Source organism: Schistocerca nitens, chromosome 2 (genome assembly GCF_023898315.1).
Source record: "Schistocerca nitens isolate TAMUIC-IGC-003100 chromosome 2, iqSchNite1.1, whole genome shotgun sequence".
Classification (NCBI taxonomy): Eukaryota; Metazoa; Arthropoda; class Insecta; order Orthoptera; family Acrididae; genus Schistocerca; species Schistocerca nitens.
Window position 1 is genome coordinate 41901066 of NC_064615.1, and position 12253 is coordinate 41913318.

Below are 12253 nucleotides of genomic sequence, written 5' to 3' on the forward strand. Positions count from 1 at the left end.
TCGGTTTAAAGTGATGAAAAAGTGTTTCCGCCCGGGATCGAACCGGGGACCTTCTGCGTGTTAGGCAGACGTGATAACCGCTACACCACGGAAACTACTGCTTTCAGGCTTGCTTCACAGAGAACTTGTAACAAGGTTGCCATCGTAACTTAAAAATTCAATAAATGCGGCACTTGCATGAAGAAGGTACATGCAGCAGATCCACACATGACGTGGCTCACTGGAGTAGTGTGCGACATAGGCAGGAAAATGCTGTTCCCGCCCGGGATCGAACCGGGGACCTTCTGCGTGTGAAGCAGACGTGATAACCGCTACACTACGGAAACGACGGACACGCTCACTCCATCCTTGTACACTCGAAGGCGCCTCAGCCTTTCTTTCGCCCGCGCATGCACACACCATAGTTCTTTTGACAGCCTGAAACCCATCGCTGCCGAGGGCTCAACAAGTCTTCGGGGTGCTCGAGAGGGTGTCTGTCGTAGCATCCCGAACGAGATAGCGGCGTTTCGCGCAGTCGTTATTGCAAGTCACATTAGCAAAAACAATCACCTCCTTAGCAGCAGGCAGTGCGAGCCCAGCAGCAGCTTTACATGAAGATGCCAATAGCCCTGGAAGGCCGCCGACCGCGGGCCACGGCACCTCCGAGAACGGTGCTGCCCATGACCCATTGTGTCGCTACACAGTCTGTCGAAGAACAGCACTGCCGGCAGAGAGCACCTCCCCCATCCCGCCAGCCGCACCAGACTCAAAGAGCACCCTGGACGACTTCGAGGGACGCAGTTTGCTGGAATATTTGGCGCTCGCGCTGTCACAGGGCTCGTTGGTCTAGGGGTATGATTCCTGCTTAGGGTGCAGGAGGTCCCGGGTTCGAATCCCGGACGAGCCCTAGCGTTTTGTGCAAACTGGTCGCACGTCGGTGGCTGAGTTAGCGCAAAAAGCTGCCCGTCAATGTAAAGCTAATTTCATATTTGCTCTAAGGAACTGACCCTCTGGTCCGACGTATGAAGGTGATTACCAAGGTTTCGGTACAGATCGTAGCAAATGCTTGTCGGTTTAAAGTGATGAAAAAGTGTTTCCGCCCGGGATCGAACCGGGGACCTTCTGCGTGTTTTTTTTTTTTTTTTGTTTTGTTTTCCTGCTTTTTTTATTTTTATTTTATTATATTTTTATACAAATGGATAAAAGGAAGGCCGTTCTTCTTCGGCTACATAAACAGAATAATAGGAAGTCGTCCCGTTACGACAAAGGATGCTCCATACTATAGCCCGCTGCGAATTTTTCGATGACTGTCTTCTCGTTGCTGTGTTGTTTCCGTTGTTTGTTCAATCTCATTAAAAAAAAAAAAAAAAAAAAAAAAAAAAAAAGGAACTGGGAAGAGGTGCTATGGTGATCTTCTCATGTCATCGATAATCCAGCTGCGAGGTGGATTATGGAATGCGCTCCAAAGAAAATTAGAAAAATATTGCCTATATTTAGGGTTCTTGACGATCGCACAATGTCGTTCGTTGAGGTAACACCAAAAATCGGGTACCGTCTTTTCGCCATTACCGAAGAGGTAGTGAACAGCGTGGCCGCTGATCCACGTCACAGAGTTCGTTTTTGCTCTTGGGAAATAAATCTGATCGGGGAAAAGAAGTGATCGGGTAGTTATCCTGTCGGCAGTCGTGCGTGTGAGAAAAGCCAATATCTGACGCACCAAATACCAAACGTCCTTTGCCGACCCGCATTCGAAACGATGTTCATCCGTGTCAATCACTTGGCATGTTTCACACAAGGGTGAATCAGCGAGGTGGATGTGATGTAGGCGGGACTGGCACAACTGTTTCCCATTAACAGTTACGTACCATGCAGATTGCACGTCAGTATCAAGGGTGGTGGCATTCACTGCCTGCCACACAGCGCGCCACTTTGTGTTGGGATGTTTGCTTTCAATCACATTCGGCGTCCTGTTCATTTGCATGGCAGCATATACCGCCCTCGTCATCATCAAGCGTGTGGGTAGTAGTGCGGTGCGGATGTAGCTTAATTCAAGGAAGAACTGGCGAATGTAGAAGAAAGGTGCTGGGATGTCCGATATCATCACAGGGGGTGCGAGTGAGATTGGTCGTAAGGCTTCCAGTAAGAGACTTGTGAGGCACGTCGGACTTCGTCGCCACAGTTGCAGGTGACAGCTGACGAACAGGGCCTTCGCTCTGTTCTGAACATGACAAAGGCCTAAACCCCCTCTGCTCCTCGGGAGGGTTAGGGACTCGTAACGAATCTTAAATAACATGCCCGTATTAACAAAGGATCCCAAAACCGCCAACATGCGGTGAGCCAGGGTAGGTGGTACGGGGAGTATCTGTGCAAAATGGGGGATACGTGACGCCAAATAGACGTTAGCATATCGTGTCCGTTGCAGGAGGTCTAGATGTCGCAGACGGTGGTCACTTATTCCTGCTCTCATCTGATTCAATAAACGCCTGTAGTTAAGGGCTGTTGAACGCTTCATGTCAGATGTGAAATCAATGCCAAGACAGCGGATTGTGTCACTGATTCGTAGCGGTGCGACACTCTCGTCGGGTAGGCCTCTGCCTATAGACAGGGCGTGTGATTTGTGGAGATTGAGATGGCTCCCCGATGCCGCGCCGTAGGTCGCCACCCACGCCAGTGCTGCACGAACTTCGTCATTATTGCGAAGAAGGAGTACCAGATCATCCGCATAGGCAGTGCAGCAAAAAGTGTGTCCACCAAGGGATATTCCAGTCAGGCGTTGTCGAAGGCCGCAGAGGAGTGGTTCCAAGACGAGGGCGTACAATATCGCCGAAAGAGGGCAGCCTTGTCGCACCGATCGCTGGATCTGTATCGGCGGCGTAAGACGGCCATTATATAACACCTTGGACGTCACGCCGCGTAGGAGACGCATCAGTACATTAACTATGACGTCCGGATATCCCATGTGTCGCAGTACCTCCATCAAAAATGTGTGGTCGACTCTGTCAAAGGCCTGGCTAAAGTCGAGTGAGGCCAAAACTCCTGGCAGTTGGCGAGCTGTGGCTAGCGCGATCATATCTCTATATCGGCACAATGCAGAGCGAATATTATGGTCACCACCTAACGATGCCTGGTCCTGCGACACAACACATCGTACTGATCGCTTTAGGCGTGCCGCCAGAAGCCGGGTGAAAATCTTCAAGTCACTGTTGAGTAAGGTCAAAGGCCGATAGTCACTGATCCTGGATCCGCTTCGTGGTTTGTGTATTGGCAATCGTGTTAGGCAGACGTGATAACCGCTACACCACGGAAACTACTGCTTTCAGGCTTGCTTCACAGAGAACTTGTAACAAGGTTGCCATCGTAACTTAAAAATTCAATAAATGCGGCACTTGCATGAAGAAGGTACATGCAGCAGATCCACACATGACGTGGCTCACTGGAGTAGTATGCGACATAGGCAGGAAAATGCTGTTCCCGCCCGGGATCGAACCGGGGACCTTCTGCGTGTGAAGCAGATGTGATAACCGCTACACTACGGAAACGACGGACACGCTCACTCCATCCTTGTACACTCGAAGGCGCCTCAGCCTTTCTTTCGCCCGCGCATGCACACACCATAGTTCTTTTGACAGCCTGAAACCCATCGCTGCCGAGGGCTCAACAAGTCTTCGGGGTGCTCGAGAGGGTGTCTGTCGTAGCATCCCGAACGAGATAGCGGCGTTTCGCGCAGTCGTTATTGCAAGTCACATTAGCAAAAACAATCACCTCCTTAGCAGCAGGCAGTGCGAGCCCAGCAGCAGCTTTACATGAAGATGCCAATAGCCCTGGAAGGCCGCCGACCGCGGGCCACGGCACCTCCGAGAACGGTGCTGCCCATGACCCATTGTGTCGCTACACAGTCTGTCGAAGAACAGCACTGCCGGCAGAGAGCACCTCCCCCATCCCGCCAGCCGCACCAGACTCAAAGAGCACCCTGGACGACTTCGAGGGACGCAGTTTGCTGGAATATTTGGCGCTCGCGCTGTCACAGGGCTCGTTGGTCTAGGGGTATGATTCCTGCTTAGGGTGCAGGAGGTCCCGGGTTCAAATCCCGGACGAGCCCTAGCGTTTTGTGCAAACTGGTCGCACGTCGGTGGCTGAGTCAGCGCAAAAAGCTGCCCGTCAATGTAAAGCTAATTTCATATTTGCTCTAAGGAACTGCCCTCTGGTCCGACGTATGAAGGTGATTACCAAGGTTTCGGTACAGATCGTAGCAAATGCTTGTCGGTTTAAAGTGATGAAAAAGTGTTTCCGCCCGGGATCGAACCGGGGACCTTCTGCGTGTTAGGCAGACGTGATAACCGCTACACCACGGAAACTACTGCTTTCAGGCTTGCTTCACAGAGAACTTGTAACAAGGTTGCCATCGTAACTTAAAAATTCAATAAATGCGGCACTTGCATGAAGAAGGTACATGCAGCAGATCCACACATGACGTGGCTCACTGGAGTAGTGTGCGACATAGGCAGGAAAATGCTGTTCCCGCCCGGGATCTAACCGGGGACCTTCTGCGTGTGAAGCAGACGTGATAACCGCTACACTACGGAAACGACGGACACGCTCACTCCATCCTTGTACACTCGAAGGCGCCTCAGCCTTTCTTTCGCCCGCGCATGCACACACCATAGTTCTTTTGACAGCCTGAAACCCATCGCTGCCGAGGGCTCAACAAGTCTTCGGGGTGCTCGAGAGGGTGTCTGTCGTAGCATCCCGAACGAGATAGCGGCGTTTCGCGCAGTCGTTATTGCAAGTCACATTAGCAAAAACAATCACCTCCTTAGCAGCAGGCAGTGCGAGCCCAGCAGCAGCTTTACATGAAGATGCCAATAGCCCTGGAAGGCCGCCGACCGCGGGCCACGGCACCTCCGAGAACGGTGCTGCCCATGACCCATTGTGTCGCTACACAGTCTGTCGAAGAACAGCACTGCCGGCAGAGAGCACCTCCCCCATCCCGCCAGCCGCACCAGACTCAAAGAGCACCCTGGACGACTTCGAGGGACGCAGTTTGCTGGAATATTTGGCGCTCGCGCTGTCACAGGGCTCGTTGGTCTAGGGGTATGATTCCTGCTTAGGGTGCAGGAGGTCCCGGGTTCAAATCCCGGACGAGCCCTAGCGTTTTGTGCAAACTGGTCGCACGTCGGTGGCTGAGTCAGCGCAAAAAACTGCCCGTCAATGTAAAGCTAATTTCATATTTGCTCTAAGGAACTGACCCTCTGGTCCGACGTATGAAGGTGATTACCAAGGTTTCGGTACAGATCGTAGCAAATGCTTGTCGGTTTAAAGTGATGAAAAAGTGTTTCCGCCCGGGATCGAACCGGGGACCTTCTGCGTGTTAGGCAGACGTGATAACCGCTACACCACGGAAACTACTGCTTTCAGGCTTGCTTCACAGAGAACTTGTAACAAGGTTGCCATCGTAACTTAAAAATTCAATAAATGCGGCACTTGCATGAAGAAGGTACATGCAGCAGATCCACACATGACGTGGCTCACTGGAGTAGTGTGCGACATAGGCAGGAAAATGCTGTTCCCGCCCGGGATCGAACCGGGGACCTTCTGCGTGTGAAGCAGACGTGATAACCGCTACACTACGGAAACGACGGACACGCTCACTCCATCCTTGTACACTCGAAGGCGCCTCAGCCTTTCTTTCGCCCGCGCATGCACACACCATAGTTCTTTTGACAGCCTGAAACCCATCGCTGCCGAGGGCTCAACAAGTCTTCGGGGTGCTCGAGAGGGTGTCTGTCGTAGCATCCCGAACGAGATAGCGGCGTTTCGCGCAGTCGTTATTGCAAGTCACATTAGCAAAAACAATCACCTCCTTAGCAGCAGGCAGTGCGAGCCCAGCAGCAGCTTTACATGAAGATGCCAATAGCCCTGGAAGGCCGCCGACCGCGGGCCACGGCACCTCCGAGAAGGGTGCTGCCCATGACCCATTGTGTCGCTACACAGTCTGTCGAAGAACAGCACTGCCGGCAGAGAGCACCTCCCCCATCCCGCCAGCCGCACCAGACTCAAAGAGCACCCTGGACGACTTCGAGGGACGCAGTTTGCTGGAATATTTGGCGCTCGCGCTGTCACAGGGCTCGTTGGTCTAGGGGTATGATTCCTGCTTAGGGTGCAGGAGGTCCCGGGTTCAAATCCCGGACGAGCCCTAGCGTTTTGTGCAAACTGGTCGCACGTCGGTGGCTGAGTCAGCGCAAAAAGCTGCCCGTCAATGTAAAGCTAATTTCATATTTGCTCTAAGGAACTGCCCTCTGGTCCGACGTATGAAGGTGATTACCAAGGTTTCGGTACAGATCGTAGCAAATGCTTGTCGGTTTAAAGTGATGAAAAAGTGTTTCCGCCCGGGATCGAACCGGGGACCTTCTGCGTGTTAGGCAGACGTGATAACCGCTACACCACGGAAACTACTGCTTTCAGGCTTGCTTCACAGAGAACTTGTAACAAGGTTGCCATCGTAACTTAAAAATTCAATAAATGCGGCACTTGCATGAAGAAGGTACATGCAGCAGATCCACACATGACGTGGCTCACTGGAGTAGTGTGCGACATAGGCAGGAAAATGCTGTTCCCGCCCGGGATCTAACCGGGGACCTTCTGCGTGTGAAGCAGACGTGATAACCGCTACACTACGGAAACGACGGACACGCTCACTCCATCCTTGTACACTCGAAGGCGCCTCAGCCTTTCTTTCGCCCGCGCATGCACACACCATAGTTCTTTTGACAGCCTGAAACCCATCGCTGCCGAGGGCTCAACAAGTCTTCGGGGTGCTCGAGAGGGTGTCTGTCGTAGCATCCCGAACGAGATAGCGGCGTTTCGCGCAGTCGTTATTGCAAGTCACATTAGCAAAAACAATCACCTCCTTAGCAGCAGGCAGTGCGAGCCCAGCAGCAGCTTTACATGAAGATGCCAATAGCCCTGGAAGGCCGCCGACCGCGGGCCACGGCACCTCCGAGAAGGGTGCTGCCCATGACCCATTGTGTCGCTACACAGTCTGTCGAAGAACAGCACTGCCGGCAGAGAGCACCTCCCCCATCCCGCCAGCCGCACCAGACTCAAAGAGCACCCTGGACGACTTCGAGGGACGCAGTTTGCTGGAATATTTGGCGCTCGCGCTGTCACAGGGCTCGTTGGTCTAGGGGTATGATTCCTGCTTAGGGTGCAGGAGGTCCCGGGTTCAAATCCCGGACGAGCCCTAGCGTTTTGTGCAAACTGGTCGCACGTCGGTGGCTGAGTCAGCGCAAAAAGCTGCCCGTCAATGTAAAGCTAATTTCATATTTGCTCTAAGGAACTGCCCTCTGGTCCGACGTATGAAGGTGATTACCAAGGTTTCGGTACAGATCGTAGCAAATGCTTGTCGGTTTAAAGTGATGAAAAAGTGTTTCCGCCCGGGATCGAACCGGGGACCTTCTGCGTGTTAGGCAGACGTGATAACCGCTACACCACGGAAACTACTGCTTTCAGGCTTGCTTCACAGAGAACTTGTAACAAGGTTGCCATCGTAACTTAAAAATTCAATAAATGCGGCACTTGCATGAAGAAGGTACATGCAGCAGATCCACACATGACGTGGCTCACTGGAGTAGTGTGCGACATAGGCAGGAAAATGCTGTTCCCGCCCGGGATCTAACCGGGGACCTTCTGCGTGTGAAGCAGACGTGATAACCGCTACACTACGGAAACGACGGACACGCTCACTCCATCCTTGTACACTCGAAGGCGCCTCAGCCTTTCTTTCGCCCGCGCATGCACACACCATAGTTCTTTTGACAGCCTGAAACCCATCGCTGCCGAGGGCTCAACAAGTCTTCGGGGTGCTCGAGAGGGTGTCTGTCGTAGCATCCCGAACGAGATAGCGGCGTTTCGCGCAGTCGTTATTGCAAGTCACATTAGCAAAAACAATCACCTCCTTAGCAGCAGGCAGTGCGAGCCCAGCAGCAGCTTTACATGAAGATGCCAATAGCCCTGGAAGGCCGCCGACCGCGGGCCACGGCACCTCCGAGAAGGGTGCTGCCCATGACCCATTGTGTCGCTACACAGTCTGTCGAAGAACAGCACTGCCGGCAGAGAGCACCTCCCCCATCCCGCCAGCCGCACCAGACTCAAAGAGCACCCTGGACGACTTCGAGGGACGCAGTTTGCTGGAATATTTGGCGCTCGCGCTGTCACAGGGCTCGTTGGTCTAGGGGTATGATTCCTGCTTAGGGTGCAGGAGGTCCCGGGTTCAAATCCCGGACGAGCCCTAGCGTTTTGTGCAAACTGGTCGCACGTCGGTGGCTGAGTCAGCGCAAAAAACTGCCCGTCAATGTAAAGCTAATTTCATATTTGCTCTAAGGAACTGACCCTCTGGTCCGACGTATGAAGGTGATTACCAAGGTTTCGGTACAGATCGTAGCAAATGCTTGTCGGTTTAAAGTGATGAAAAAGTGTTTCCGCCCGGGATCGAACCGGGGACCTTCTGCGTGTTTTTTTTTTTTTTTGTTTTGTTTTCCTGCTTTTTTTATTTTTATTTTATTATATTTTTATACAAATGGATAAAAGGAAGGCCGTTCTTCTTCGGCTACATAAACAGAATAATAGGAAGTCGTCCCGTTACGACAAAGGATGCTCCATACTATAGCCCGCTGCGAATTTTTCGATGACTGTCTTCTCGTTGCTGTGTTGTTTCCGTTGTTTGTTCAATCTCATTAAAAAAAAAAAAAAAAAAAAAAAAAAAAAAAAAAAAAAAAAGGAACTGGGAAGAGGTGCTATGGTGATCTTCTCATGTCATCGATAATCCAGCTGCGAGGTGGATTATGGAATGCGCTCCAAAGAAAATTAGAAAAATATTGCCTATATTTAGGGTTCTTGACGATCGCACAATGTCGTTCGTTGAGGTAACACCAAAAATCGGGTACCGTCTTTTCGCCATTACCGAAGAGGTAGTGAACAGCGTGGCCGCTGATCCACGTCACAGAGTTCGTTTTTGCTCTTGGGAAATAAATCTGATCGGGGAAAAGAAGTGATCGGGTAGTTATCCTGTCGGCAGTCGTGCGTGTGAGAAAAGCCAATATCTGACGCACCAAATACCAAACGTCCTTTGCCGACCCGCATTCGAAACGATGTTCATCCGTGTCAATCACTTGGCATGTTTCACACAAGGGTGAATCAGCGAGGTGGATGTGATGTAGGCGGGACTGGCACAACTGTTTCCCATTAACAGTTACGTACCATGCAGATTGCACGTCAGTATCAAGGGTGGTGGCATTCACTGCCTGCCACACAGCGCGCCACTTTGTGTTGGGATGTTTGCTTTCAATCACATTCGGCGTCCTGTTCATTTGCATGGCAGCATATACCGCCCTCGTCATCATCAAGCGTGTGGGTAGTAGTGCGGTGCGGATGTAGCTTAATTCAAGGAAGAACTGGCGAATGTAGAAGAAAGGTGCTGGGATGTCCGATATCATCACAGGGGGTGCGAGTGAGATTGGTCGTAAGGCTTCCAGTAAGAGACTTGTGAGGCACGTCGGACTTCGTCGCCACAGTTGCAGGTGACAGCTGACGAACAGGGCCTTCGCTCTGTTCTGAACATGACAAAGGCCTAAACCCCCTCTGCTCCTCGGGAGGGTTAGGGACTCGTAACGAATCTTAAATAACATGCCCGTATTAACAAAGGATCCCAAAACCGCCAACATGCGGTGAGCCAGGGTAGGTGGTACGGGGAGTATCTGTGCAAAATGGGGGATACGTGACGCCAAATAGACGTTAGCATATCGTGTCCGTTGCAGGAGGTCTAGATGTCGCAGACGGTGGTCACTTATTCCTGCTCTCATCTGATTCAATAAACGCCTGTAGTTAAGGGCTGTTGAACGCTTCATGTCAGATGTGAAATCAATGCCAAGACAGCGGATTGTGTCACTGATTCGTAGCGGTGCGACACTCTCGTCGGGTAGGCCTCTGCCTATAGACAGGGCGTGTGATTTGTGGAGATTGAGATGGCTCCCCGATGCCGCGCCGTAGGTCGCCACCCACGCCAGTGCTGCACGAACTTCGTCATTATTGCGAAGAAGGAGTACCAGATCATCCGCATAGGCAGTGCAGCAAAAAGTGTGTCCACCAAGGGATATTCCAGTCAGGCGTTGTCGAAGGCCGCAGAGGAGTGGTTCCAAGACGAGGGCGTACAATATCGCCGAAAGAGGGCAGCCTTGTCGCACCGATCGCTGGATCTGTATCGGCGGCGTAAGACGGCCATTATATAACACCTTGGACGTCACGCCGCGTAGGAGACGCATCAGTACATTAACTATGACGTCCGGATATCCCATGTGTCGCAGTACCTCCATCAAAAATGTGTGGTCGACTCTGTCAAAGGCCTGGCTAAAGTCGAGTGAGGCCAAAACTCCTGGCAGTTGGCGAGCTGTGGCTAGCGCGATCATATCTCTATATCGGCACAATGCAGAGCGAATATTATGGTCACCACCTAACGATGCCTGGTCCTGCGACACAACACATCGTACTGATCGCTTTAGGCGTGCCGCCAGAAGCCGGGTGAAAATCTTCAAGTCACTGTTGAGTAAGGTCAAAGGCCGATAGTCACTGATCCTGGATCCGCTTCGTGGTTTGTGTATTGGCAATCGTGTTAGGCAGACGTGATAACCGCTACACCACGGAAACTACTGCTTTCAGGCTTGCTTCACAGAGAACTTGTAACAAGGTTGCCATCGTAACTTAAAAATTCAATAAATGCGGCACTTGCATGAAGAAGGTACATGCAGCAGATCCACACATGACGTGGCTCACTGGAGTAGTATGCGACATAGGCAGGAAAATGCTGTTCCCGCCCGGGATCGAACCGGGGACCTTCTGCGTGTTAAGCAGATGTGATAACCGCTACACTACGGAAACGACGGACACGCTCACTCCATCCTTGTACACTCGAAGGCGCCTCAGCCTTTCTTTCGCCCGCGCATGCACACACCATAGTTCTTTTGACAGCCTGAAACCCATCGCTGCCGAGGGCTCAACAAGTCTTCGGGGTGCTCGAGAGGGTGTCTGTCGTAGCATCCCGAACGAGATAGCGGCGTTTCGCGCAGTCGTTATTGCAAGTCACATTAGCAAAAACAATCACCTCCTTAGCAGCAGGCAGTGCGAGCCCAGCAGCAGCTTTACATGAAGATGCCAATAGCCCTGGAAGGCCGCCGACCGCGGGCCACGGCACCTCCGAGAACGGTGCTGCCCGTGACCCATTGTGTCGCTACACAGTCTGTCGAAGAACAGCACTGCCGGCAGAGAGCACCTCCCCCATCCCGCCAGCCGCACCAGACTCAAAGAGCACCCTGGACGACTTCGAGGGACGCAGTTTGCTGGAATATTTGGCGCTCGCGCTGTCACAGGGCTCGTTGGTCTAGGGGTATGATTCCTGCTTAGGGTGCAGGAGGTCCCGGGTTCAAATCCCGGACGAGCCCTAGCGTTTTGTGCAAACTGGTCGCACGTCGGTGGCTGAGTCAGCGCAAAAAGCTGCCCGTCAATGTAAAGCTAATTTCATATTTGCTCTAAGGAACTGCCCTCTGGTCCGACGTATGAAGGTGATTACCAAGGTTTCGGTACAGATCGTAGCAAATGCTTGTCGGTTTAAAGTGATGAAAAAGTGTTTCCGCCCGGGATCGAACCGGGGACCTTCTGCGTGTTAGGCAGACGTGATAACCGCTACACCACGGAAACTACTGCTTTCAGGCTTGCTTCACAGAGAACTTGTAACAAGGTTGCCATCGTAACTTAAAAATTCAATAAATGCGGCACTTGCATGAAGAAGGTACATGCAGCAGATCCACACATGACGTGGCTCACTGGAGTAGTGTGCGACATAGGCAGGAAAATGCTGTTCCCGCCCGGGATCTAACCGGGGACCTTCTGCGTGTGAAGCAGACGTGATAACCGCTACACTACGGAAACGACGGACACGCTCACTCCATCCTTGTACACTCGAAGGCGCCTCAGCCTTTCTTTCGCCCGCGCATGCACACACCATAGTTCTTTTGACAGCCTGAAACCCATCGCTGCCGAGGGCTCAACAAGTCTTCGGGGTGCTCGAGAGGGTGTCTGTCGTAGCATCCCGAACGAGATAGCGGCGTTTCGCGCAGTCGTTATTGCAAGTCACATTAGCAAAAACAATCACCTCCTTAGCAGCAGGCAGTGCGAGCCCAGCAGCAGCTTTACATGAAGATGCCAATAGCCCTGGAAGGCCGCCGAC

General features: G+C 52.2%; 21 non-coding genes across 21 annotated transcripts; 7 read left to right on the forward strand and 14 right to left on the reverse strand.

Moving 5' to 3' along the window:
- Positions 1–22: 22 nt before the first annotated feature.
- On the reverse strand, positions 23–95 carry Trnav-aac (transfer RNA valine (anticodon AAC)). Its single transcript has one exon. It is a non-coding gene; the product is annotated as a tRNA-Val (tRNA).
- A 158-nt stretch (positions 96–253) lies between these two features.
- Trnav-cac (transfer RNA valine (anticodon CAC)) lies at positions 254–326 on the reverse strand. Its single transcript has one exon. It is a non-coding gene; the product is annotated as a tRNA-Val (tRNA).
- A 488-nt stretch (positions 327–814) lies between these two features.
- Trnap-agg (transfer RNA proline (anticodon AGG)) lies at positions 815–886 on the forward strand. The gene has a single exon. It is a non-coding gene; the product is annotated as a tRNA-Pro (tRNA).
- A 2559-nt stretch (positions 887–3445) lies between these two features.
- Trnav-cac (transfer RNA valine (anticodon CAC)) lies at positions 3446–3518 on the reverse strand. Its single transcript has one exon. It is a non-coding gene; the product is annotated as a tRNA-Val (tRNA).
- A 488-nt stretch (positions 3519–4006) lies between these two features.
- Trnap-agg (transfer RNA proline (anticodon AGG)) lies at positions 4007–4078 on the forward strand. Its single transcript has one exon. It is a non-coding gene; the product is annotated as a tRNA-Pro (tRNA).
- Positions 4079–4261: 183 nt separating this feature from the next.
- On the reverse strand, positions 4262–4334 carry Trnav-aac (transfer RNA valine (anticodon AAC)). The gene has a single exon. It is a non-coding gene; the product is annotated as a tRNA-Val (tRNA).
- A 158-nt stretch (positions 4335–4492) lies between these two features.
- Positions 4493–4565, reverse strand: Trnav-cac (transfer RNA valine (anticodon CAC)). The gene has a single exon. It is a non-coding gene; the product is annotated as a tRNA-Val (tRNA).
- Positions 4566–5053: 488 nt separating this feature from the next.
- On the forward strand, positions 5054–5125 carry Trnap-agg (transfer RNA proline (anticodon AGG)). Its single transcript has one exon. It is a non-coding gene; the product is annotated as a tRNA-Pro (tRNA).
- Positions 5126–5309: 184 nt separating this feature from the next.
- Trnav-aac (transfer RNA valine (anticodon AAC)) lies at positions 5310–5382 on the reverse strand. Its single transcript has one exon. It is a non-coding gene; the product is annotated as a tRNA-Val (tRNA).
- Positions 5383–5540: 158 nt separating this feature from the next.
- Trnav-cac (transfer RNA valine (anticodon CAC)) lies at positions 5541–5613 on the reverse strand. The gene has a single exon. It is a non-coding gene; the product is annotated as a tRNA-Val (tRNA).
- A 488-nt stretch (positions 5614–6101) lies between these two features.
- On the forward strand, positions 6102–6173 carry Trnap-agg (transfer RNA proline (anticodon AGG)). The gene has a single exon. It is a non-coding gene; the product is annotated as a tRNA-Pro (tRNA).
- Positions 6174–6356: 183 nt separating this feature from the next.
- Trnav-aac (transfer RNA valine (anticodon AAC)) lies at positions 6357–6429 on the reverse strand. The gene has a single exon. It is a non-coding gene; the product is annotated as a tRNA-Val (tRNA).
- Positions 6430–6587: 158 nt separating this feature from the next.
- Trnav-cac (transfer RNA valine (anticodon CAC)) lies at positions 6588–6660 on the reverse strand. Its single transcript has one exon. It is a non-coding gene; the product is annotated as a tRNA-Val (tRNA).
- Positions 6661–7148: 488 nt separating this feature from the next.
- Trnap-agg (transfer RNA proline (anticodon AGG)) lies at positions 7149–7220 on the forward strand. The gene has a single exon. It is a non-coding gene; the product is annotated as a tRNA-Pro (tRNA).
- Positions 7221–7403: 183 nt separating this feature from the next.
- Positions 7404–7476, reverse strand: Trnav-aac (transfer RNA valine (anticodon AAC)). The gene has a single exon. It is a non-coding gene; the product is annotated as a tRNA-Val (tRNA).
- Positions 7477–7634: 158 nt separating this feature from the next.
- On the reverse strand, positions 7635–7707 carry Trnav-cac (transfer RNA valine (anticodon CAC)). Its single transcript has one exon. It is a non-coding gene; the product is annotated as a tRNA-Val (tRNA).
- Positions 7708–8195: 488 nt separating this feature from the next.
- On the forward strand, positions 8196–8267 carry Trnap-agg (transfer RNA proline (anticodon AGG)). The gene has a single exon. It is a non-coding gene; the product is annotated as a tRNA-Pro (tRNA).
- Positions 8268–10835: 2568 nt separating this feature from the next.
- On the reverse strand, positions 10836–10908 carry Trnav-aac (transfer RNA valine (anticodon AAC)). The gene has a single exon. It is a non-coding gene; the product is annotated as a tRNA-Val (tRNA).
- Positions 10909–11396: 488 nt separating this feature from the next.
- On the forward strand, positions 11397–11468 carry Trnap-agg (transfer RNA proline (anticodon AGG)). The gene has a single exon. It is a non-coding gene; the product is annotated as a tRNA-Pro (tRNA).
- A 183-nt stretch (positions 11469–11651) lies between these two features.
- Trnav-aac (transfer RNA valine (anticodon AAC)) lies at positions 11652–11724 on the reverse strand. The gene has a single exon. It is a non-coding gene; the product is annotated as a tRNA-Val (tRNA).
- Positions 11725–11882: 158 nt separating this feature from the next.
- Trnav-cac (transfer RNA valine (anticodon CAC)) lies at positions 11883–11955 on the reverse strand. The gene has a single exon. It is a non-coding gene; the product is annotated as a tRNA-Val (tRNA).
- Between the last annotated feature and the right edge of the window lie 298 nt (positions 11956–12253).